Source organism: Akebia trifoliata, chromosome 16 (assembly GCF_017979445.1).
Source record: "Akebia trifoliata isolate Shusen 1 chromosome 16, ASM1797944v1, whole genome shotgun sequence".
NCBI lineage: Eukaryota > Viridiplantae > Streptophyta > Magnoliopsida > Ranunculales > Lardizabalaceae > Akebia > Akebia trifoliata.
Window position 1 is genome coordinate 19,765,782 of NC_141390.1, and position 25,926 is coordinate 19,791,707.

The 25,926-nt window shown below is 35.1% G+C and overlaps 1 long non-coding RNA gene and 1 pseudogene across 1 annotated transcript; both read right to left on the bottom strand.

The window, feature by feature from the left end:
- Nucleotides 1-2,144: 2,144 nt before the first annotated feature.
- LOC147382754 (dynamin-related protein 4C pseudogene) lies at nucleotides 2,145-6,917 on the bottom strand (annotated as a pseudogene).
- Nucleotides 6,918-9,578: 2,661 nt separating this feature from the next.
- Nucleotides 9,579-13,634, bottom strand: LOC147382755 (uncharacterized). The gene is made up of 2 exons (XR_015173966.1): nucleotides 11,936-13,634; nucleotides 9,579-10,092 (listed from the first exon to the last, which is right to left on the bottom strand). It is a non-coding gene; the product is annotated as an uncharacterized LOC147382755 (long non-coding RNA).
- Between the last annotated feature and the right edge of the window lie 12,292 nt (nucleotides 13,635-25,926).

Consider the following 25,926-nt stretch of genomic DNA (forward strand, 5'->3'; position numbering starts at 1 on the left):
CATACCCAGGTATTCCTTCTCTTCTTGAGATTATTTACTCTCTTTTCCATATTGAGTTGACCATATTTATATTTTACATCCCCATTTGTGGTTTTATAGATTAGAAAGATGAAGGGACTGAAGTAGAAGAAAGCCCACCTTATCGATGTAACCAGAGCATAGGACCTATTATGTAAGATGGTTTATGTTTCTATTAGTTCGGGTCAAATAGGTAGACATTGATGTAGCATAGTCAGTTTCAATTTTTGTTGGTTATCGGCTAATGGGATAATATTAACATTTTTCTTATGAAAAGGTTCAGCATAACCAATGTTCCATTTGTCAAAAACAATGATCAATGAAAGATAAGTTTTAGTCAAATGTAAACAAGTAATGTATTATTGACTTAGATGCTCAAGCCTAAGCTCGAAGTTACTGAGGACATGGGTGTGTATTGATCATTAGATATATCTTTAGGATGCATTGACACCTGATAGAGTCTTGAACAAAGTGATTTGATGTGTACGTGCGTGTGTGCACATATATTGTGTGCATAAACACACCATTTGTCAAGTGACACGTGAGCTTGCATAAATTGGACATGATCATAAGTATGTTATGTGATCGACTTTTAAAGTTGTAGTCCTTGTTGCAGATCTATGGTGATTTAGAGGGAAAACTAAAACAGATGACCCTGCCATAGGTTGAGGGTGAGTGGTAGAACTTGTCATTTTCTATTGTCACTTAATATATTTTTGTACTTAGTATATATTTTTCACTTATACAATTGCCATTATGATGGAATCAGTCACCTATGCATTTTTTAAGGTTTTTATAACTAAGACACTGAATTCAGCCACCAATAATAACCAACAGAAATAAGTGCTTGTTTCTAGATTGATTTCTAAGTTTACACCTAGAAAATACACTATGCACACTCCCTAGTCAGGATCCATGGCTACTTTTTCCCCTTAAAAGCTTTGGAACTCAAAAGTAGGCTATTTCTCCCCTTTCATTAAAAGATGTGTTGGTTCATGGGGCAAGGTAACTATGATTTAATCTTTAACTATGGTCACAATTCTTTAACTATGATTTTTTTCTTTTACTTTATCAACTATGATTTTGATAATATTTTCCTGTTTTTTTATGCAGGGTTACCAGGGACCAATATTTGAGTACTAAAGAGTTCATTAATGTTGTTGTAGAGGTTCTGAGAGCAAGACTGTTGGGGAAAGCAAAGTTGTAAACCCCTATCCAATTTAATAATATATGCACAGAAAGCACATTTAGAAAGCAATCATTCTCTTATGCTTGTTCTGTCTCTGTCTGCATTATTCTCTTATCGTTGATCATTGTTATCAATTTTGCTTAATATCATTTCATACAGATTATATCATTGTTTGGTAGTATCCACATGTTTCTGAATGTTTGTTACTAGAAAAATTAGTGTTGCACAACGGGGTTTTGTTCCTGTTGATGAGCGGATGAAAATAACTGATAAAGATGGCAATATGGTCTGTGATAAATTTTCTTAATGAGTTTGCAATTTTTGATATCTGTTTCCAACTATTACTGATATGGTGCTTTAACATGTAGGTTCCTCATTTGTACTGCATTGGTGATGCAAATGGGAAAATGATGCTCGTTCATGCGGCAAGTGCACAAGGGATTTTAGGTAACATGCTTGTTTTCTTGCTACTTCCTACTAATTGCGTTATACTTATTCTTTTATGGATTCGTGCATTTGACACGAATAGAAAGTATTATGATTAAAAACCTCCGTATCATCAACATAAGAGATGCCAATCATTTCTATTTGAACTACCTTTTGATGAATGAAACATCTTACAAATTTTTTTTGCTCCATGTGTAGTTAGCTTGATTTTGAAGCTAAATAATAATTATTCATGGATTTTTTACAGGGTATGAAACTTCTCAACTAGTTCTATTCTACTATGAGTAATAGGTGTGTAGAAAAAAAATAAATTAAAAACTTAATTTTTTTTTTATAGTTTAGATATCAGTTTGTAACCTATGCCTAAAATCTCAGATTTAGAACATCAATCTTATAGACATCGGATTTTAAATGGATGTCTAAGATTTTTCTTTTTATATATTTAAATGCAGATTTGGAACGGTTTTTAACGGTTCCTAAGTAACTTATTGCAGCGGATATTAAAATCCGCCTCTATATGTTGTATATTCTATTATTTTAAAATTGATGTATTGCAGCGGATACTAAGATCCGCCGCTATATGTTGAATATTCTATTAATTGAAAAATTAATTTATTGCAGCGGATATTTATATCCGCCGCTAAAGATATTACATTTAATAGTGGAACCTATTTTCTGCTGCTACATTTAGCAACTGAGGCAACAACGTCGGATCTTATTTTCGCTGCTCATCGCTGCAATATCTTTTAGCAGCGGAAAAATTACCTTTTAGCAACCGAAAAATCTGCCGTTGTAGACCAAAAATGTTGTAGTGATCTCCGTTGTAAAGGGAGACTTCTGAATCCCCCTAAAGCTTGCGCTGCTGCTGTGCCAATATCAGCACTCTTCATCATCTCCTTCTCTCTCCTGATCATCTCTTTAATCTCCTTTCGAGTCAGACCCATTGCTAGCTCTGCTCAAGTAGTTGCAGTAGCAACTTTTGTCTTTCTTTCTCTCGTTGGGATCAACGGTTGAGCACTTCCTTCTATGTTCGAAACATGATCATCTTCAGCACGAGGCTGAGGATCTCTCGGTGGGAGATCTTGTCTCGTTGGCTGCTGGCTATCGAGACGTTGATTCAGATTCTGATTCTACTCAACTAAATCATCCATTTTTTTCTCATCTTTTCTTGCTGCTTACTCATGGATTCTAGCATTGCCAAAAGTAGAACATCTGTGGTTGGTGCCACGGGTAGGGATGCATTGACTTCAGTGGTTTTTGTGGATCTCATCATTATTTAGACTAAAATCAATATGCTATTGATTTTCCACAGATGACCCCAGTTTTGTGCAGTCAGAATCTGGTGAACAATACTGATGGACTTTGACTCACTAATTCAAAGTCGCTTCTGTCACCTCTTTCCTCGTGTTGATGGGGTACTTGCCAAAATCACTCTTTCGCTCAAGTTAGAGAAATAGTCTAAAAAATTGATTAAACCTCCAATCTGTCAAAAGATCCTTTCTTCTATGCTCACTGTGCTATTTATGGACCTTTAGTGCAAATCAGGGTTTCCCCCTCTCACGGCGATGATTTCGGGGAATTCCCTGATTCTGTGGATTCACAAATGGAATGGGAAACTTTTGGATTGGTTATACTATACGAGGGAGATCTTCTCCGAAATCTCTGGGCTTGACGTGCGCATATCAGGCTTACGGGTATTCTTTGACCAGGTCTACCCTACTTGGTAGACTAGGTCTCAGTCAGTATTGTGTTGCTTTTCTAGCTAGACTAAGGAGATCTCTACTTTGACCTACCCTATTATTGGGTAATGCCCATATGCTGATCTGCGTATGATACCACTTAACCGGCTTAGACACGGTACGGCTAAGATAATTGAGCAGTTATTTCCCTCTACAAGCATATATATTAATTTAAGGGCCTAAACGATGGAATTCGGCCAAAATCTAACACAAGCAATCAAGTTGCAAATGGTGTTGACTATTGGGCCATTTCCAATTGAACTAGGGTCTTCCAGAGTCATTCTAACGAAGTTGGGTTTCGGCATATTTTCTTTCCCATGCTTTGAGACAGGTATATGCCATCTCCTATACCACATCAGGGGGAACAAATTTTGATTAATAAAATTTATGTATTTTTAGAGAGTTTTTCTCTTTCTTTTCAAATTACTTGGTATTTTGTGTGAATCAACAAGTTTTTTATGCCCAATTGTTTAGATTCTTTTGAGAATCAACTAACTAATTGAAAGATTGTTTTTCACCCTGCATCAATTTAACATTTCTAAATGGGCTAAGTTGTGAATTAGTGAGAAGGATGGGTCATTTGAAGATTGAACTCAATGACGAAAGAATACGAACAAGTTCTATATTTTGAAATCTTCAATAATAGAAAAAGTTGTACACTACTACTAGTGAGCTCACAAAAATAAGACGAACAATAGAACAAACTAAAACCAAAAACACAAAACAGCGCAATCTCTACCACTGCCATGCACCAACTCCATTGTGACAAACAACATAACAAAATAAAACCAGAAACACAAAGCAGCACAATCTCCACCACTGTTATGCACTAGCTCCATTGCTTCTAACACACTGCATGACACGCACACTCATACTATATATATAGTAATTTGGTTGTGTTGAGACACATTCCGGGTTTGTTAGATCCATGGCGTCTAACACATCGATTCTATGATGGTTAAGTTTTCTTCATACCTGGTATAATGGGCTTGACCATTACACAACCTAGGTGGACATCAAATTGACATTTATTACATCAATACAGCCAGTGGTTTGACCCGAGTGTTGGGCATATATGGCAGGAGAAGGTTTTGGTTTGGTTGGTAGGACAGAAGGCAAGGTTGAGAGGGTGAGGGTGGGATGTGTGATTGACTGAAAAGGGTGTGAAAGCACATTGCATGTGAATGTCAAGCTTGCAAGGGCTGCAATGGTAGCAGAAGCCATCACCTTGTTGTCCACATGCATCGCAATTGAATTTGCCATCTGGATAGGCCGGGTAAGGGAGGAAGATGAGGTTGTGGTTGGGATCGGCAGGGTGGTTGATGGGCTTGCATCCTTTCCACACAACTTCTTTAGATTCCTTAAGTAACTTAATACTCTCGATCAGCTTTATACGCCTGGCAGTAATACGACGTAGTTCATCCATCATGCTTTCGATCCCTCTATTGTCTGGCTGCATCATCTCCTTCTCCGTCTCTTTGTTCACAAGGGTATGAACACTGAACAGAAGATGATGTCCCAAATTGTCAACTAACCTTCTCAAAACAATCTTCCAATAAGCAGTTAGTCTCATTTTGATTTCGAACGCTTCCTGTAACATCAACGGATACTCTCTCAGATGACCTACTTCGACTTCTCCAAACACTTCAAATTTCAACTTTGTCGGTTTGCTTGGATCATTAATGACCTGCATGAAGGTCTCCTGTTGTGCCATGAGACCATTCAATGTTGACATGTACTCCGGATTAGAAGTATAATCTATGAGCTTTTCCATCTCTAAAATCTCAAGCACTCGATCAATGGAGTGATCTCTCATCTTTGAAATTAGATTACGTGCCACTTTTATTGTAGCAAAATGAAGGTGAGGGTAATATTCTGAGTGAAGCAACAGCACGCGTACAATCACACATTCCATGTAACTCCAAGCCTTCTTAACGAATTCAATTGGCTTGAGCGATACTTCCTTCACTTTTTTTTGTAAGATATTGAGGAATACTGTACGAGGAAGAAAATTTGGACGTCCAATCCCTTTTGTTTCCTCTAAAATTCTAATTTCCTCTATTAAAAATTCCTCTGTGGAGAGCTTCTTACTGGACATAGACTTCAGTTCTTCAGAGAACTCATTGAGCATTTGTGCTATTCGAGCAGCGCAGTGCATCTCTTTTTCGTCGAGGTAATCATCGAATTCTCCTCTGATGAAGATTTTGTTCAGACACTCCTTCGCAGATCCAAGAATCAGCATAAAAGTTGTCGTTGAATCAGCAGCAGAAGAAAAATTCTCAGGCATTTGTTTCAGATCAGATACAATCTGACTCAACTTCTCATCGATCTTCTTCACAATATCAGGCAAGAATTTGGATATGTTATTTGCTTGAATTTGAACAAGTTTTCTAGACAAAACAGGGATACCAAGGATAGATTTATCCATCGTAGACAAAATTGCGTCAGTTTTAAACAGTTTCTCTTCCTCTCTCATAGTTTCTTTAAAGGTCTCGCCACCGACACGATTCCTCACAAAGACATAACCAAGCCCAGTACCAACATATTCAGCAATGATTTTCTCAAGTCGCCCTTCAGGAGCCTTATCAACTCTAGTAATAACAGCCAATGTCCTCTCACCAGTTCTATCTGCTATCCGCGACATCTTATACGACTCACAAGCCGAGAAATCAGTGATAACTGATAAAACATTGAGGATTATACTCTCTTTAGGGCTTATATACTCCATTATAATACTAGAAAGTTTCTCATAGTCATGGTCAGGTTGTCCCTGAACAGGTCGTCGAATACTTGGCAAATCAACCATGGTGAGATCAGGAACACTTTTCTTTTTGACAATAAGAGTCAAGGGGGTGTTAGAGAAAATAATTTTACTATCACCTGTTAATTCATTAGTAGCTGCAGAAATAGCTTGGGCGATGTGGTCTTCGTCGGTGGTGACAACCTTCCCTTCATATTCCAACTGAAGTTCTGGCTCGGGTGTCGGATGGTTTTGTAGGCGCATTATGAGGGGGACACGAGTGGAGATGCTTTGGCGGCGAGAGAGACTGATGCCAGCTAGGCATTCAAGCACACTTGATTTGAATGATGAATAATCTCCTACAACAACAATGGTGGGAAGATCTATGCCTTCTTGCATGATTTTTTTGTTGCGAAGGTTATCGACAGCGTCGAGAAGGGGTCGGATTCTGTCATTGAAGTTTGATGAAAGAGGTGCAGTAAGTACTGTGGGCCAAGTTTCTTCATTGCTGAGACCGATTTTCCCCATTCTCTAGTGAAGAAGTGGATGCAAAGCGATTGTGAGAGTGAGATTGAACAAGAGAGGTGAGGGAAAGAAGTTGCTTAGTTCATGCTTTATAGATCATTCCTTGGAGGATTTTATAGTGGTTGTCTCTCATATGGGAGTAAGAGGCCCTGTATTTTTTTATTTGTTGATATATGTAAGAGGCCATGTCTGTGGAAATGATCTAGGCAATATCTTATTATTATTATTTTTATTCTCGGTTTCTTTTTCTTTCTTTATTTTTTATTTTAAAGTAAATAGAAGTTTGTACTTTAAATAGAGATTTAGTAAATCTAGCCTTACTCTTTTTCTTTTGTACTGTGATAGAGAATTTTTTTTGTCTTTCGGAGGATAAATAGAGATTTATATGATATATGTTATTAGTTCTCTTCTTTTTTTTACTTTTTTTCCTTTCTTCCACCACAGGTTCTCTCTTTAATTTTTACTTTTCCTGTTGTACCTTTTTAATTTTTACATTCCCTTCTCTTTCCTTTCTTTATCGTCCTTTAATTTTTACTTCTCTCCTAAGTTTTAAATTCGTTTTATCAATCTCAAACTCGGCCAAGTCAATCTAAAGTAAGTTGAATTTCCAGTTCACTCGCCACTGAATTCGTTTGAACCCATTGAGTCCATTTGTAAAAAAAAATACATGTTTCAGGAGCTGAATATGATTAAATTCCATTTCTGGCTCAATGTTCTTTTTAAAGTGACGATCTCGCTCAATCTTGCTGATTTATTAAAATGAACAGTGAGCAGGAATAATGTTTGTCACGTTTTGGTAATTATCTTTTCTTTTTTTTTTTTTGATAAATAACAATTTATTCATAAAACAGAATTAGGCTAGTCGAGATGACCAACTTAGCAGGACCTTACAAAAAGACACTACTCACGAGAAAGACAATGAATCCCATCCCAAGTGTAAATAAAATCCTCATGGTGAGACATTCGAAGATGAATATAGAATTGATGAATTCAAAGAGGATGATGATATGCAAGGCATGTTACACGATGCATTTGAAATCCCAAACTATGATTGTAAAGATGTTAATGAGTCGAGTGATGACGGTCTAGATGAGTCAAATGAGGATGCAAACAAGTTTTATGAAATGTTGAAAGCTGCCAAAACTAAGTTATATCCGGGTTGCACTAAATTTTTGAAACTGTTTTTCCTTGTAAAGTTGTGACATCTGAAATGTCTTAATGAATGGAGTAATAAATCATTTGATATGTTACTCGAACTGTTAAAAGATGTATTTTCTATTGGTGAAAAATTGCCAAAGAATTATTACGAATCGAAGAAGATCCTGTGGGAACTTGGCTATGTCATATTTCACAAAAAATGACGGGCCAAAACCGTCGTTTTTTAAGAACAATGACGGCCCCCGCCGTCGCAAGAGCAGTTGTAAATAACGGTGTCATTTTTAGTGAACGACGGTTGGCACGTGTCAACAAAGTATTATGTAAAACGACGGCTATGGTCTGTCAAAATAAAATGACGGCCCAAATCCATCATTTTTTTTGTCGAATTTAAATTAAATTAATAGATATAAACGATGGCTTAGAACCGTCGTTTTTTTGTCAAACTTTTTTTTTTATTAACCACTATTGTTTGTCAAAATATGGGGCCGAATCACTATATCTTTTATAAATGAAAACTAAAGGTCATTTATGGTATTTAATTATTTGGATTGAAATCTAATTACAGATGTAACTAATTTGGCAATAATGGTTGTAAATCACAAATTTTCTTTGTCCATGTTAATGTACCAAATAATTCCAGCCATCATAGAAGCTGTCAGTCACATACAATTCTACAGCATTGGCAAAATAACAACTGAAAGATATACTCTAACCACACAAATGTTGAAGAATACCATTATATGCATCCCTTGGTGACTTGAAAGATATACTCCAACCACACAAATGTTGAAACCATGTTCCATTCCTATAACAACATACAGTGTCTACGTGGAACGTTTTGGTTAGAGATTAAACAAATCGGTATGTGTGCCTCATAGAAAATGGCTTGGCTAGGGTTCTGATGTGTTTTAAAGTCCAACCAAAATGTGCCACATAGACATGGTTCCTATTCCATATAGGAACGGGACACCCATCTGATCCTGATTATAGTAAAGAAGACAACTAATAGCAATTAACACCAAGGGTGCTAGATAGTTCAATGCAGAAAAGTGGAAGGATGGGCGTACATGAGAAAGTGGGCTCATTGTGGAGACAATCGGTCATCATCAACCGGACATAAGTTGAACAGAAGAACATAATCCATATCTTTTGAAGAATACAATTTCAAACTCTTCCAATTCACAAGTAAAACAAGTCTATATATCTAGCCAAGGAAAACAAAGGGCAGATAAGATAAGCAACAACTGCTAGAAACGGTTGATCTGATTGATAATCAATAATTGAGAGAAACACGAACGTTGTGAGAAATTATAAGAGAGCAGTTTAGCCTTTTTATAAGAGAGAGAGATATATATAATATAAGATTGGGGAGTCAATTGTGCAATGTGGAATGGAAAGAGAGTTTCTTCTACGAAAGAGAGAAATGGGGACAACCGAACCGACGCATGAGGCCAAGTCTAGATAGATGGAGCTGTAAACTTACGCGTACACCAAATAAAATATACAAAAACCCATCATTTATTCTCACAAAAGGGATCAAGAGCAAAAATTTATCATACCCATTTCAATAAAAATACAAATACCCACTATTTATTCTCACAGAAGGGATCAAGAGCAAAAGAATATCACATTCCCATTCCAATAAAAGACTTCCATAGCTAAAACCTATCTCACAGATACATGAACATACCACTAAAATAGATAGGAATTAGAAAACAAGATCAAACCCATCAAAACAAAGTCTAAAATGAGAATATTGAAATAAGCATAAAAGTATCATCTCTGTTAATAAAACTAAAACTAAAAAAAAAAAAAGACTAATTTTTTGCTGAGTACTAAAGATGAAGTCTTGAGCAAACTACCTGACAACATCCTGATCTTGAGTGAAGCAAAATTTCCATATATGGGTGTCCTTGATATTGCACTTTGCAGCATTTATTTGCTGACCCAAGATTCCAATTGAATCACAAGGCCACCTAACCCTCTTATCTCCAAGAAATCATCTCTACAAACCAACTGATGTCCTCAAAACCCTTTTTTCAGCTCCAGAGAAGAGGAAATTTACAAGGAGAATAGAAGAAGAAAGATTGGGTTTTCTACAATTGTTAAGTAATTTTCAGTTGGATCTATGGTTAGTAGATGACTATGCAATAGCCAACAATGAATATGCTCACGGACTCACGAGTCTACAAACCAACACATCACCCAATAACCATCTACATCATGTCTTTTCACCTTGTACATCAACCACACAACTTCCTTCTCTATCACAGTTGCTGTTAAACATCAAGAATGGAGAAGAGCTATGTCAAAGGAATTTCAGATACACCTCATCACCATGAAGCATTAATATATTATAGTTATATGTTAAGAGTCTATTGTCGAGAATTTAAGGTTTTTAAGTTCTTTTTTCTTCATTAGATAATTCAACTTGCGTAAGTTAACACTTTCTTATTTGTGATAAGAAATACGTATCTTTACCTCGAAATGCACAAAACAAGATATTAAACAATTTTGTTATATTGACAGTGATGGGTGATAAATTAAGCATTAATATATTTTGTTATATGAAGAACTTTATTAGTTGCTCTAGCATACCATTGTGTGGTATATTTGCTTTGAAGTATACTTATTATAGAAGTCTTTAAATCTTTATATGCTTTGAAGTATGCTGTAAATTTTTATGCCAGTAATATATATGCTTTGAATTATCATGTTTCTTTATAAAGAGTTGTTTATAAAGGGAGACACAAGGATGACAAAAAAAACTCGTGGTGTCATGGACATTACCAAATCAGCCAATATGCATGGCTGGTGGACTGCCTACAGTATGAACCAAATTCCTTGCTTCTGCCCCTATACATGATTAAATTAATTTGGTAACTAGCTGTGCTGTCCTCTAGCATGTGAGATTGGTTAAGTTTTTGTTGGATCTGAATATTGTTCATTGGAGTAGGTTTATTTTGTATTTCTTACAAAATTTTTATCACAATTTAAAGCTACTTACCTATGCTAAATATTCAGCAAGTTAACTTAATGACTTGGACAATATAAAAATGTTGCTTGTCAAGAAGAAACAATGTAAATAGATTGAACATGGCAAAGATGAGGATATTGAGATGGATAAGTGGAAAGACCAAAAAGATAATAAAATTACAACTGAAAGCATTTGTGAAAATTTATGTTGAATGAGATGAAAAATTTATATTTTTCATGCATACAAATGTATATTTTTCTCAAAATATCATTTTCTACTACTTTCTATAAACATGGATTCACATAAAATGAATTGGTTATAATGTTAAAATAAAATAGTATACAAAAGAGGAGTTCTTGTGAGTTGGACAAGTTGAAATGTTGTGTGGGTGTGTAGAGTGGTAAAGCTCTTCCTGACTTTATGGTAAAGAAGAATATGCAAATGTGGGATTGTTGGGCAGTGGTCTGATATTGGTGGGAGTGGGGTGTTATCATAGATGGCAGTTTTTCAAATGGGCTGTTATGACTACTTAACTATGTGTGGATCTGGTGATCATAGCAACTGAAAGAGCTTTGACTACAAATTTTATATGGATATAGTGATCTCTATTGAAAGAGCTTTGACTGCAATTTTTATAAGGTTACAACAAACAGATTGAATTGGCCTAGTTGCCATTAAACAACATCTAATTGATGTTATATTAGGTGCTGAGAACAATGAGAAACTATAAGATTAATTAACCAAGAGTTTTTGAGATTGGTGGTGGTGCCATAATGTTACATTGGCTGCCAACCTTCCCTAGTTGCTGATATTGGTGGTGGCATCCAGTGTATGAGATGTGTTGTGATTCAAAATAAGATGGTGTTGTGCAGAACCTCTAATATGATGACCTTGATCAAGACAAGCCCGTAAGTGCTTCTAAGACACCTCGAATCCAACTACTAGAAATCACATTATGCTGATTTTTGTTTTTTTTTTTTTTTGTCCATAATAATTTCGAAAGTTCTATTCACATTATAATTAGAGGCTAAGAAGAACATAAATCACAACCACAAAAATAAAAAGTGTAGCCAACTAAGGCACATATTAATGTGTTAAGGATGGATGGTCATAAAAATGTTAATATCGTACAAAAGTCTAACCTCGAAAGATTTAAATCCACAATTTGTCAAGTGCTTCGCAACTATCTCTCCTAATTCGGTGTAGCCTTGGCTTCAGATACAAGCGATACAAGTGTTGTCTCTATTACAAGATTGATACTAACAGAAGATACCTGAGGCTAGCCATATTTATAAAGTATCACTAAATGTGCTATAGTAAACTTAAAACAACAAAAGAGAGATAAGTTTCATTGCACTATGAACTGATACTTCAATAGAAAAATAATGAATTAGTTCACCAAACATGCTGTAGTTTTTTTTATAAGTAAAATGAATTAACATGAATTCAAATCCGGAAAAAAGAAAAAAAAAATATCACTGGTCTCCGTATTTAAATCCAATTAGATACCTATATTCAAATTAAGTAATGCTAAAATCAAATTAAGTAATGCTAAAATCTCATATTAAAGAACTTTATATATAATACAAGCTAGAAAAATAATACTCCCTTCCCCCCCTCCTTCCACCAAATATGATCATTCCAATCCTATCATAGACATTTATGTGGAAAGTTTGGCCCACTTTTTTGTGGATGCATGAAGAAAGCAAAAAAACCAGCCAACTTAGTTAGTTGAAACATGATTTTTTTCATAATGACCTTGATCAAGACAAGCCCGTAAGTGCTTCTAAGACACCAATATGGAAAAATAGTCGAACCCAACTACTAGAGAGATGGAATGTCTAAAATCCCACCCATTGCCACGCCTAATTTAAAGACCCAAGAGCATCCCCCCAACCACTAAAAATTGACGTTTCAGAATGAACTTGAAGTAGCAGCACAAATCAACTCCATAATTAAATAACAATTATAACAAGCATATAGATAATCAATCAAGCTTTAACAAAGGTCTCAAAAGGTAGACTACAAACAACAGCAAAACTAATAAAAACTAATAAAACCAAGATGAAAGAACAATCAAGTAATCAATTTCAAACTAAAATAAAACCCTTGTCCAATCCAAATAAAGCTGTTCCACCACTCTGTGAAGACAACATTGAAAATAGAAGTTTATACTTTATTTTTCATATACATTTATAAATAAATAAAAAGGAAAAAAAAGAAAACATAGGTCCATACTGTACGTTAGATCTCATGCGTGACAATAACGGTAAGCCATTCTCGAGCAAGTATATCTACAGTCTGAATTACTGAGATGCACACCTTGCAAACCTTAAAGCTTACTTATAAAAAACAAACAAAGAAAAAAAAGAAAAATTCTCATAAGAGCTTCTTCAACAAACAAAAAATTGAAGGATTGTTTAGCCAAAGTTTGATCAAGGGGTCAGAACTAAAACTCCAGCAAAAAATTAACTCAACCTCATCAACACACAGCTTCCAATGTGATGCAACAAACACACCAGCCATACATGACAAACTTGTTCGACAAAACAGGCCAAAACACAGGGAAAGGAATAGAAGAAACACAAAATACCAACTAATCAACAATCACATAGATAGATCCCTCTTGAGAATCAAAACTAATCGGATTTCCGAAATTATTAAATTGTTTAATACTTCTAAAATTATTCTTAATGTCATTCCCTGAAACAGATCTTATTAGATCAGATTTATTTGAAAAAATTCCATATACAGTGAATCCCAACCAGCCCCATCATCTCTTCCTCTTCTTAGGGTTACAATTACAACAACGTGGAGAGAGAGAGAGAGAGAGAGAGAGAGAACTACCTGCAAAGCTTTTGTCGGAGAAGATGGTGTCAAACTTCGCTTGATTTCGTAATCCCTTTGGATTATTGAAGACTCTCTGTTGGGATCGAGAGAGAGACGATAGTAAATCCGAAATACTAAATCGCGAAAGAAGATATTCTGAGCGGAGATCGAAAATAAACAAGCATAGAGTCGTGAGAGAAGAAATCGAATCGAGTCCTTGATTTGAGATTCTAGGGTTTTTTGGGGAAGAAATTTCGAATCGGCTATTGTTAAGGTTTAAGCCTGAATTTTAATGGATATAAATAACAGTGCCACCATAATTTTTTTTAACGCCACACCAATTGGTGTAGCATTAGTAAAAGTGGGTGCGGCAATAGTAATTGTCTTAGTTATTTAATGATGGATTAAGTTAGTTGGCATTTCAATAGTTGTATAAAAGACAGCTTGTTGAAGCATCCGACTTACTCTATAGCGTGGAAAGCTTTAGACAAGGAGTATCCGTCATTTGGTTTTGAACCTCAGAATTTTAAACTTGGATGGACAAGCGATCGTTTTACTCCTTTCAGTTACATAAATACTCCTCATAGCACATGACCTGTTATTTTGATTCCATATAACTTGCCTTTATAGATGTGTATGAAACCAATTTCTTTTATGTTGTTGTTACTCATATTAGGTCCTAAGGCTCCTAGGAACGACATTGATGTGTATCTACAACTATTGATTGACGAATTGAATGAATTGTGGACAGATGGAGTTGAGACATACGATGTCTCAGGAAAACAAAATTTTAAGATGTATACAGCTGTTTTATGGACTATCAATGACTTTCCTACATATGCGAACTTATCAGGATGGAACCCTAAACGAAAACTGGCTTGCCCTTCTTGCCACAAAGACATTTGTTCAATCAAATTGTAGAAAGAAAACAAAGAATGTTACTTGGGACATCGTCGATTATTACCACTTGATCATAGATTCCAAAAAAATAAAAATTCGTTTAATAGAAAAAAGAGTTGGAGTTACACCAAAATCGTTGAATAGAGAGGATGTGTTTGATCAATTACAAGAATACGAGCAAATTATTTTTGGTAAGACAAATAAAGATAGGATTGAGAGGAAGAGAAAAAAGGATGATTTCAAGTTACCAAAAAATTAGAAGAAAAAACATCTTTTTTCAATATACCATATTAGAAAGATCTTTTATTACGTCACAATTTGGATGTCATGCATATTGAAAACATGTATGCGATAATTTGATTAGAACACTTTTGAACATTGAGGGTTCAACAAAATTTTTTTTGAAAAGTTGTCTTGATATGTAATTAATGAGTATAAGGAAAGAACTTCACCCGATATCGAAAATGGGGAAATTGTTACTACCGTCTGCATGTTATATAATGTTGTCACTTGAAAAGAAGAAATTTTGAGAATGCTTAAAGGGTGTAAAGGTTTCAGATGATTATTCTTCGAATTTTTCAAAGTGTGTTCAGGTAAAAAATGTAAGATCTCGGGGTTGAAGAGTCATGATTTTCATGTACTAATGCAACAATTTATTCCACTTGCAATATGATGACTCTTGCGTAAGAATGTGTGTTCTGTTTTGATTGAGTTGTCCACATTTTTAAAACAATAATGTCGTAAGGTGCTCAGGATAAAGGAACTAGAGTATCTTGAACATCAAATTATTTTTAACATTATAAAATAGAGATGATCTTTTCGTCACCATTCCTTGATATTATGGTGCATCTACCCATTTATTTAGTTGGTGAGACCAAGATGGCTAGTCCAGTGCACTATAGGTGGATGTATCCAATAGACAGATACTTGCACAGGCTAAAGTCATATGTGCATAGTAAAAATTATCCAAAAGGTTCAATTGCAAAAGATTATCTTTGTGAAGAATCGTTAACATTTTGCTCGAGTGAAAAGTTATCAATTTTTATGAAAAATGGTCGTGTTATTGGAAAGGCCATCCCACATATATTGGGATCCAATGAGTAGGAATAAGCACGTCTCTACGTGTTAAACAATTGTAATGAAATAACTTTATTTGTTTAGTAAGATAAATTTTTTTAAATCTACTTTTTATATATTCATAATTTTCATTATTCACTTATTAATGGGATAATTTATGTTATAGATAACATAGGCAATTGATTAAAGACAATCATATCACATGAGTGCGAGGGATATGTAATGAAAACATAATAAAAAAAATTTAGAATAGTTTAAATATCACGTATGTATTCAATATCATAATTACACTTTTTTTAAAAAAACACATTTCAATACACTTGTAACTTTAGCTATCCCATTTTCTAATCTTTAATAGGTTACACAAATGCGATTACATGGTGAGCCTGTAGATGAACGTATCGAGAATCTAGCTTTGGCCTATCACATAATGTGATTTGTTTTAAGGAATGCATTGTGAATGGCTTTAGATTTTACACAAAAGAGCGCGAAAGACAACAAAAACTCAAAAAAGTGGTATGTTTGTATGTGTAGAGACACATAGCTTTGCAGAGACACATAACTCTACTGATCAGTATTGACAGCTTAAGTACAAGGTAAAAAATCTGATTGATAAAAAGGCTATCATATTGGATGGTCTAGCAAATCAATCTCTGGAACAAAACATCAATCAAAACCATCTACCTGCCCATAACGGAGGGGGAAATAGACCTGCAGTGAACATGGTTGTAAAAGAAGAATCTGACTTCAACCCTTCAGCGCTGATAGCTCCCTTAAGAGCAAAAATCCGGGTCCACCTAACAAAAAAGTTAGTAATGTCGAGTGTTAACGCTCTTCCCCAATATAACATAAACTCCACCCCATTACCGCTTAGGATATCTGAACTAACCATCTATTCTAATGCCTAATCCACAAGTTTTACCATTTGACTCCACTCATCATTCCATACGCATCTCCCAACCTTCACAACTCATTTTCTCGCCCACCTTTTCACATACCATATGTTTCGTCCTCACGACCACCATTAATCATTCCTTACACCCTTTCAAATCCCTTTCAAACTACTACCAAACCTTCATTTGAACCACCACCACTTATCCTCCATGTAAAACCTGAATCATCCCCCATAGCCATACATTCTCAGATCCTTCCCATACAGTTCCAACCAGGCAATCTCATAGAGTTATGAGACATGCATTATTACTTTAGTAGGAGTGGAAACATTGAAAAAGGCTATGATAGTAGATATCGATCATATAATCAAGATTAGGGCATGCCACAAGACACTAGAAAATATAGTGATGGTCAAATAAAATAAGGAAGTAGTACAAGAAAATGATGAAAAGATGTAATAGACATCAAGTTATCGACAAAATAACTCAAGTTGATATTCTCAAGTCTTCTCGCGAACCATTGCAAGGAATTGGCGGTCCGATGACTAGGACAATGACAAAAAGGATGAAAGAGGCATTGCAAGCTTGATTGTGGAAGGACAATACGAAGAGACCGTTCTAGAGGATTCTAAGACTAAATATGGCGATGTCAAAACTTCACCAAGGATGATCAACTATCTTTTTATGCAAGAGATTGATTTGTAAGAACAATTGGATTCAAGGGTTAATTGGGAATTTGATATTCAAATTGTCCTTAGTTTTAGTCTTTTATTTTCTAAAGACTAGTTAGACCCAATCTTGATCTAATTTGTCTATAAAAGGGCACCTCATGTTGTATTTGGGACAATTTACAATTTATATTTTATGAGTTTTTCTTTGAAGTTTATTCAAGAAGTTTATTCAAGAAGTTTCTTAAGTCTTCATGTGTTCTTGTTTGAGTTCTTGTATGAATTCTTATATGAGTTCTTGATTGAGTTCTTGAAGAAGTGCATGAAAATTCGATTTATCAAAGGAGTGATCATCCTTTGTAGCGTCTCAAGATTGGGGTTTCAAGGACTTAGTTTCCTTGGAGTTCTAATCCGATTAACATCAATTTGTTCCTAAGCAATTTAGAACGTTTCAAAGCTATCAAAATTCAAGAGATCTTCAAGAGGATTCATATTATTCAAGACGAATCATATCATTTAGTATCAGAGCAACAAAGATTGCTGAAAAAAGATCATCATTGAAAGAATTCTTCGAAGATCCGGGTAGTGTAACAATTGGATTGGAGTTCAAATGGGGTAGAGATTGCTTCCCAACATTAAAATTCATACTAATTCAAAGCCAACGGAGGCTGGAAACTAGGTTTTTATTATTTTCAAAAAAATAAAAACCATTCATTGAATATCGTTGCTGAATTTTTTTTTTTAAATGGACTTTCATTGAAAAAGTTGATGATGATCTCTTCAACTTTTGAATGTTCAAGAGGGTTCAAGACTTGAATGTTCTTGAGAACATCAACTTGAGTTAGCATGTTAAACCATTCTTGTTACGTGATTACTGTTCTTTAATAGTTTTAACGTTTTTTAAAAGTTGGTCTTCCATTGAATATTCTGTATTTTCAATGAACATTCATGTACATTGAGACCTCAGAAAATTGACATAAATTCTTTAAAGTTGGTCTTCCATTGAATATTTTGTATTTTCAATGAACATTCATGTACATTGAGATCTCAGAAAATTGACATAAATTCTTTAAAAGTTGATCTTGAGAGTTATATAAAACCTACTGTGATTTTTTTTTCTTTTCTTTTCTTGATTTCTTGCTGAAATTCAGATAAACATTAGATATGGATTCTTTTTTTCTTTTCTTCGATTCCTTTAAAAGTTTGAAAAACGAATTTCATTTTTGATTTGTGTCTTGCTGGATTCTTGTTATTTACTATTAGTCTTTATAAAGATCAACGCTTTAAAAAAAAAAAAAAAAAAAACGTCTCGTTGAGTTCTTACACAAACTGGATCTTCTTTTGTTGGGTTTCTTGGGAACTTCTTTGAAGATTTGGGTGGCCTCCAATTCAACTTCACCAAAAGATCTGTTGGATTCTTATCATTCTCAACGTTTTTTTTTTTTTTTTTTTTTTTTTACTGTTTCTTCTTCCTGGAAAATTTAGAAACAACGTTTTTTTGCTGGGATTCTTGCTGAATTCAAAAAAAAAATATCAAATAATAAAGGAGACATAACGTTCTTAGAGTTTCAGAACATCCCTCTAGGGAGAATTGATCCCCAACTTCACTCATTACAAATCGTTCCTTAGTTTCTTGAATCAGAATTGTTCTTACATGAACAATAACTACCGCTTGTTGTAGTTTAACATTCTTGCTATTCTTTAACATTCTTGCTGTTCTTGGGTGGTAGAATATAAAAAAAACGAAATCCACTTGTTGACTTTCTTACTATCCACAAATCGGTTTTTTTGGTGGTAATACATATATATATATACATCCTCTTTAACATTCTTGTTGTTCTTGGGAGATAGATTATAAAAAAACGAAAACCACTTGCTGTTGGTATTTATTTTTCTTGCTGAAAATTAAAAAATATATATAAAAAAATAAAAAAGGATGGCTATTCGTTATTTGTAGTTGTAGAAAATTGATAAAAATTGGAGCTGCTAACGTCAAACGGCCATAACTTTTTAACCGAGTATCGAACGACTATTAATGCATATCAAATCGAAGCTCTTTTCGATTCCTATAAGTTGAATGGGGCATTGCCCCGTTCCACACTGATTTGACCCAAAATTCCATAATTTTCATCACCTTCCGAGACTTTCAAGATTGTTGTGTCTCTTGTTGTTTTCGTTTATTTAAGTTTCAGGTTCAAACCATGAGTAAGGAAGGAGGAGAACCACAGAGACCGACATAAAATTATTCATCAAGGCTATTCATTACCAATTCAAATTGTTGAATACACAGTTGGACAATATGAAATCCTCTTATGAGTCTAAATCATATAGAAAACATGAGTTCAACGAAGAAAAATAAGCTAATTCCAAAGTGGAGAGAGTAAATTATCGATGGCATAAGAAAGTTGATTTCAAGAGAGATAACAATCTGGGTAGCATAAAGATGACGATTCTGACTTTTCATGGCAAGAATGATCCTGAATTTTATTTGGAGTCGAAAAGAAAGGTTGAGCACGTCTTTGATTGTTATAATCATTCCGAGGATAAAAAAAATAAAGCTAGCCGCTGTGGAATTTACAAACTATGCTAGTGTATGGTGGGATCAATTGGTGATTAATAGGCGTAGAAATGGTGAGAAGCCCATTCGGTCATGGGATGAGATGAAGTTAGTAATGCATAAAAGGTTTATACCTAGCCATAACTATAGAGATTTGTATATAAAATTACAAGGGTTGATTCAAGGTTCCACGAGTGCCAAGGATTATTATAAGGAGATGGAGATTGCCATGATTAGAGCAAATATAGAGGAAGATAGAGAAGCAACCATGGCTAGATTCATTGCCAGATTAAACAAGGAGATTGCTGATGTGGTTGAGTTGCACCATTATGTGGAGATGGAAAAGTTATTGTACAAAGTCATTAAAGTGGAAAAGCAAATCAAGTCTAGAAGGTTCAGATTTGGATCATCTTCTAATAGTTCGTGGAGACCAAATTGGAAGGACAACAAAATTCCTTTCAAACCAAAAGAATAAGCAAAGTCTAAGAATTCAATTTCTATTCCTACAAATAAACCTGAAACAAAGCCTCTTATTAAGTCACGTCAAATTAAGTGTTTTAGGTGCTAAGGGTTTTGACACATTGCTTCTGAATGCCCAAACAAAAGGGTTATGGTTGTACGGGCAAATGGAGAAATTGAAAGTACTAGCTCAAGTGACAATGAAATGCCACAATTAGAGAATCGTTCTGATGATGAAGTAGAAGAACCTGTGCATGGTAATTTACTTGTTAGTAGGAGAGCCCTGAGTATACAGCCTAAACATGCAGGAGATGAGGAGCAACATGAGCATATATTTCACACAAGGTACTACGTGAAGGATAAAGTATATACGTTGATCATTGATTGTGGGAATTATACTAATGTTGTTAGTACCTTGTTGGTAGAAAAGTTGAATTTGAAGCAAAAAAAATATCCTAAACCATATAAGTTACAATGGTTGAATGACTGTGGAGAAGTGAAAGTAAACAAGCAAGTTCAAGTTCCTTTTTAAATTAGAAAGTATGAGGATGAGGTTCTTTGTGATGGTACTGATGCATGCTGGTCATATGTTGCTTGGCCAACCGTGGCAGTTTGATAGGAGAGTATCACATGATGATACAAAAATCGATATTCTTTTGTAATGAATAATCGAAAAATTATATTGACCCCTCTAAAACCTTTGCAAACTTATGAGGACCAGGTTAGGATAACAAGTGAGTGCAAAAAAGAGAAAAACAAATGTGTGAGCAAAAAGTAGAGCAAGGTGAGCAACATGGAAAGAAAAAAAAATACTGAGTGTAGTTGCTGAAAAACATGAGGTTAAAAATGTAATGATGGCAAGGCAACAAGTATTAGTACTTATGTACAAGGATGCTTATTTTTCTACTAACGATTTTAACTCATCTTTGGCTAGTGTTGTTGTCTCTTTATTACAGGACTTTGAGGATCTTTTTCCAGAGGAGATTCCCCATGGATTACCTCCTGTAAGAGAAATTGAGCACCAAATAGACTTCATACCTAGTTCTGCTATACCAAATAGACCTGCTTATAGAGCTAATCCCAAGGAAATAAAAGAGATACAGAGGCAAGTAGATGAACTATTGCAGAAAAAATTTGTAAGGGAGAGTCTTAGTCCATGTTCGATTCCTGTCTTTTTAATACCAAAGAAGGATGGAACATGGCGCATGTGTGTGGATTGTCGAGCTATTAACAAGATAACGGTAAAATATAGACATCCTATCCCCAGGTTAGATGATATGTTTGATGAATTGCATAGCTCTCATTTATTTTCAAAAATTGATTTAAAGAATGGGTACTATCAGATTCACATGAAAAAGGGAGATGAATGGAAAACAACATTTAAAACTAGATATGGATTGTATGAATTGTTAATAATGCCTTTTGACTTAACTAATGCACCTAGTACATTTATGAAGTTAATGAACCATGTCTTGCACGCTTTCATGGGAAAATTTATGGTAGTTTACTTTGATGATATTTTAGTATATAGCAAAAATGTGGATGAGCATGTGGAGCATTTGCATGTCGCGTTTAGTGTGTTGAGAGAGCACCAATTATATGTTGACCTTAAGAAATGCACATTTTGTATGGAATCTGTTGTGTTTCTTGGGTTTGTTGTTAGTTCACAGGGTATTAGTGTTGATGAAAAAAAGGTAAGGGCAATAAAGGATTGGCCTACACCTAAGAATGCGAACAAGGTACGAAGTTTGCATGATTTAGCAAGTTTTTATTGAAGGTTTGTTAAGGATTTTAGTTCTATTGCTGCACCTCTAAATGAACTTGTTAAAAAGAATGTTATTTTTAATTGGGTTGATGTGAATGATCAGGTTTTCCAAGCTTTGAAAGATAAGCTAACTAATGCACCTTTGTTGTGTTTGCCTAATTTTGATAAAGCCTTTGAGATTGAATGTGATGCATCCGGAATTGGGATAGGAGCTGTTTTGATGTAGGATTCCAAACCAATAGCCTATTTTAGTGAAAAGCTAAGTAGGACAGCGTTGAATTATCCTACTTATGATAAAGAGCTTTATGCAGTAGTAAGAACTCTTCAAACATGACAACATTATTTATGGCCAAGGGAATTTATCATTTATTCTGATCATGAGAGCTTGAAGTTTCTGAAGATCTAAGGTAAGCTTAATAAAAGACATGCGAAGTGGTTGGAGTTCATAGAAACGTTTCCTTATGTAATCAAATACAAGCATGGGAAGGAAAACTACTTGGTTTTGAATTGCTTAAGGATTTGTATGCCAATGATTCTGATTTCAGCCAAGTATGGAATGCATGTGATAAGTGTGCATTCGGTGACTTTTATAGGCATAAGGGTTTTCAATTCAAGAAAGATAAATTATGTGTGCCTAATTGTTCTGTTCGTGAGTTACTTGTGAGGAAGAGTCATGGGGAAGGTTTAATGGGTCCCTTTGGTGTCTTAAAAATTTTAGATGTATTACGTGAGCATTTTTATTGGCTTCATATGAAGCAAGATGTGCAATCTGTTTGTGACAAGTGCATTACATGTAGGCAAACAAAGTCTAAAGTTAGACCACATGGCTTGTATACCCCTTTGCATGTACCTAATCAGCCTTGGATTGATATATCTATGGACTTTGATTTAGGTTTACCAAGGACTCAAAGTGGTAAGGATAACATATTTGTTGTTGTTGGTAGATTTAGTAAAATGATCCATTTTTTTGCATGTACAGAAACTAACAATGCAACACATATTGTTGATTTGTTCTTTAAAGAAGTAGTTCGATTACATGGGTTGCCTAAATCAAATGTTAGTGACAGAGATGTTAAGTTCCTAAGTTATTTTTGGTGCACTTTATGGAATAAATTAGGAACTAAACTTCTATTTTTTACTGTTGTGCATCCTCAAACGGATAGTCAAACTGAAGTAGTTAATAAGACATTTACTACTTTATTGCATGCTATCATTCAGAAAAACTTAAAACAATGAGAGAAGTGTTTACCACATATTGAGTTTACATATAATAGGACTATTCATTCTACTACTTCATTTTCTCCTTTTGAAATTGTTTATAGTTTTAATCCTTTAACACCTGTGGATATTTTACCTTTGCCTACTAATGAACATGCTAATCTTGATGGTAAGAAAAATGCAGATTTTGTGTAAGTTTTACATGTCAGAGTTCGAGCCAACATTGACAGGAAGAATGAGCAATATGCTAAGCAAGCCACTAAGGGCCGATTGAAAGTTGTTTTTCAACCTGGAAATTGGGTTTGGGTGCACTTACGTAAGGAGAGGTTTCCTACACAAAGGAAATCAAAATTGCAGCCTAGAAGAGATGGCCCATTTCAAGTCTTGGAGCGGATCAATGATAACGCCTACAAACTAGATTTGTCAAGTGACTATGGTAATGTTAGTGCAACTTTTAATATTGCTAATTTATCTTTGTATGATGTAGGTGATTCGAGGACGAATCTTTTCATAGAGGGGGAAGAATAATGGAGATCAAGTTGCCCACAAAATAACTCAAGTTGATGTTCCCAAGTCTTCTCACTAACCATTGCAAGGAATTAACGGTCCGATTACTACGGCAAGGACAAAAAGGATGAAAGAGGCATTGCAAGGCTTGATTGTGGAAGTACAATACGAAGAGGCCGTTTTAGAAGATTCTAAGACTAAATATGGAGATGTCAAAGTTTCACCAAGGATGGTCACTATCTTTTTATACAAGAGATTGATTTGTAAGAACAAATTGGATGCAAAGGTTAATTGGGAATTTGATATTCTAATTGTCCTTAGTTTTGGTCTTTTATTTCCTAAGGACTAATTAGACCCAATTTTGATCTAATTTATCTATAAAAGGGAACGTCATGTTGTATTTGGGACAATTTACAATTTACATTTTATGAGTTTTTCTCTGAAGTTTATTTAAGAAGTTTCTTAAGTCTTCATGTGTTCTTGTTTGAGTTCTTGTATGAGTTCTTACTTGAGTTCTTGAAGAAGTGCATGAATCTTCGACTTATCAAATGAGTGATCATCCTTCGTGATGTCTCAAGATTGGGATTTCAATGACTTAGTTTCCTTGGGGTTCTAATCCGATCAACATCAATTTGTTCCTAAGCAATTTAGAACGTTTCGAAGCCATCAAAATTCAAGAGATCTTCAAGATGATTCATATCATTCAAAAGGAATCATATCAAGATGAAGGAAAAATGAAAAAGTAAAATGGTTGAGGAAGACAAAGCAAGGCAAGGAAAAATAGAAAAGGCGACAGACAAAGAGGTTGCAGACTTTATCAAACTCATCCGCAAGAGTGAGTTTAATGTAGTAGAACAATTGAAAAAAAACCCCGGCACAGATAAGTATCTTGGTTTCCTGCAAAACTCAAAAGAACATCAATAGGCACTTTTAAAAGTCTTGGGTGAATCATGTACCAACAACCACTTCACTTGTGCAACTAAAGCAGGTCGTGGGACAAATCATGGCCCTCATCCCAATCGTCTTCATAAAAAGTGAACTTATTCAGGAGGGATGCAAACACATTGAACCACTTAATATTATGGTCATGTGTTAAGGCTTGATGGTTGCTAGAGTGCTTATCGATAATGGCTCGACCTTAAATATCTACCCTTTAGAGACTTTTCACAAGTTGAACGCGGACTGGTCCTACGTCAAGCCCAACAATGAGGTAGTCCGAAGATTCAACAGCTTAAGGAAGGATTCTCTCAAAGAAATTGATTTGCCAAACACTGTCGGCCCCTTGCACTTTTGAAGTTACCTTTGAGGTCATGAACATTCTAACAACGTTCAATTTTCTGTTAGGGAGGCCATGGATTCATATTGCAGAGCCAGTATCGTGTTCTCTACACCAGTGGGTCAAATTCATAATGGGACAAAATATGATATCAATTATAGTAGAGAACTTAATCCCAGCTGGTCGATCTCCAGATGTACCATTCATAAACGTGGAAATGACTAAAGACAAAGCAATGTACTACTCTTATCGATTCACTACTATCAATCAAGTCGAAAAAGGAAAGGAAATCACAAAAGCAAAGTTGTCAAAGGTAAACCTGATGATTGGACAGATAATGAAAGAAGTTGGCTACCGACCCAAGTTTAGGGCAAGAAAGAAAGGGCAGAACTACTCCAATCATCACAAGTAAGTACACCCCTTACTTCAGTTTCAACTTTAGACCCATAAAGAAGGATATTACTGACATGAACAACAAGAAAAGGGAATTTTGGTTAGCAAGAAGATAGAACCAAGAGTCAAATATCTGGAATTTGGGTTAGGTCCCTCATATCAATGTCAACTTTCCAAGATCACATGCTAGACCCGACAACTTATCAAAACAACTGCCACCAAAGCCAGTAAGGAAGCCAAGAATTGTAAGTCTCAAACCAAAATACGTGTAGAAAGACTCGATTTTTGAGTCCTAACCCTCTTTCGTGGATGACATTGATATTTTATTCAATACGGATTCCGATGAAGAGTCATAAGAGACAACAAGAAAGCCCACGAAAACGGAAGTTACCATGAGCTAGAAGAATGATTTTCTATTTTTCACCAGCATCGACTTGGCATTAGTAATCATTCCACCCAACTTGGAAGGAGCTAAGCCCGGTTCTGACAACTGTCAACCGAAAGTTGAAAGCGCCCTCGATCAGCGGGGTGCACGGATCCGTTTTTCATTTTTGAGGTTTGGGAGTCGCCACCTAGTTATTACGGTCTAGG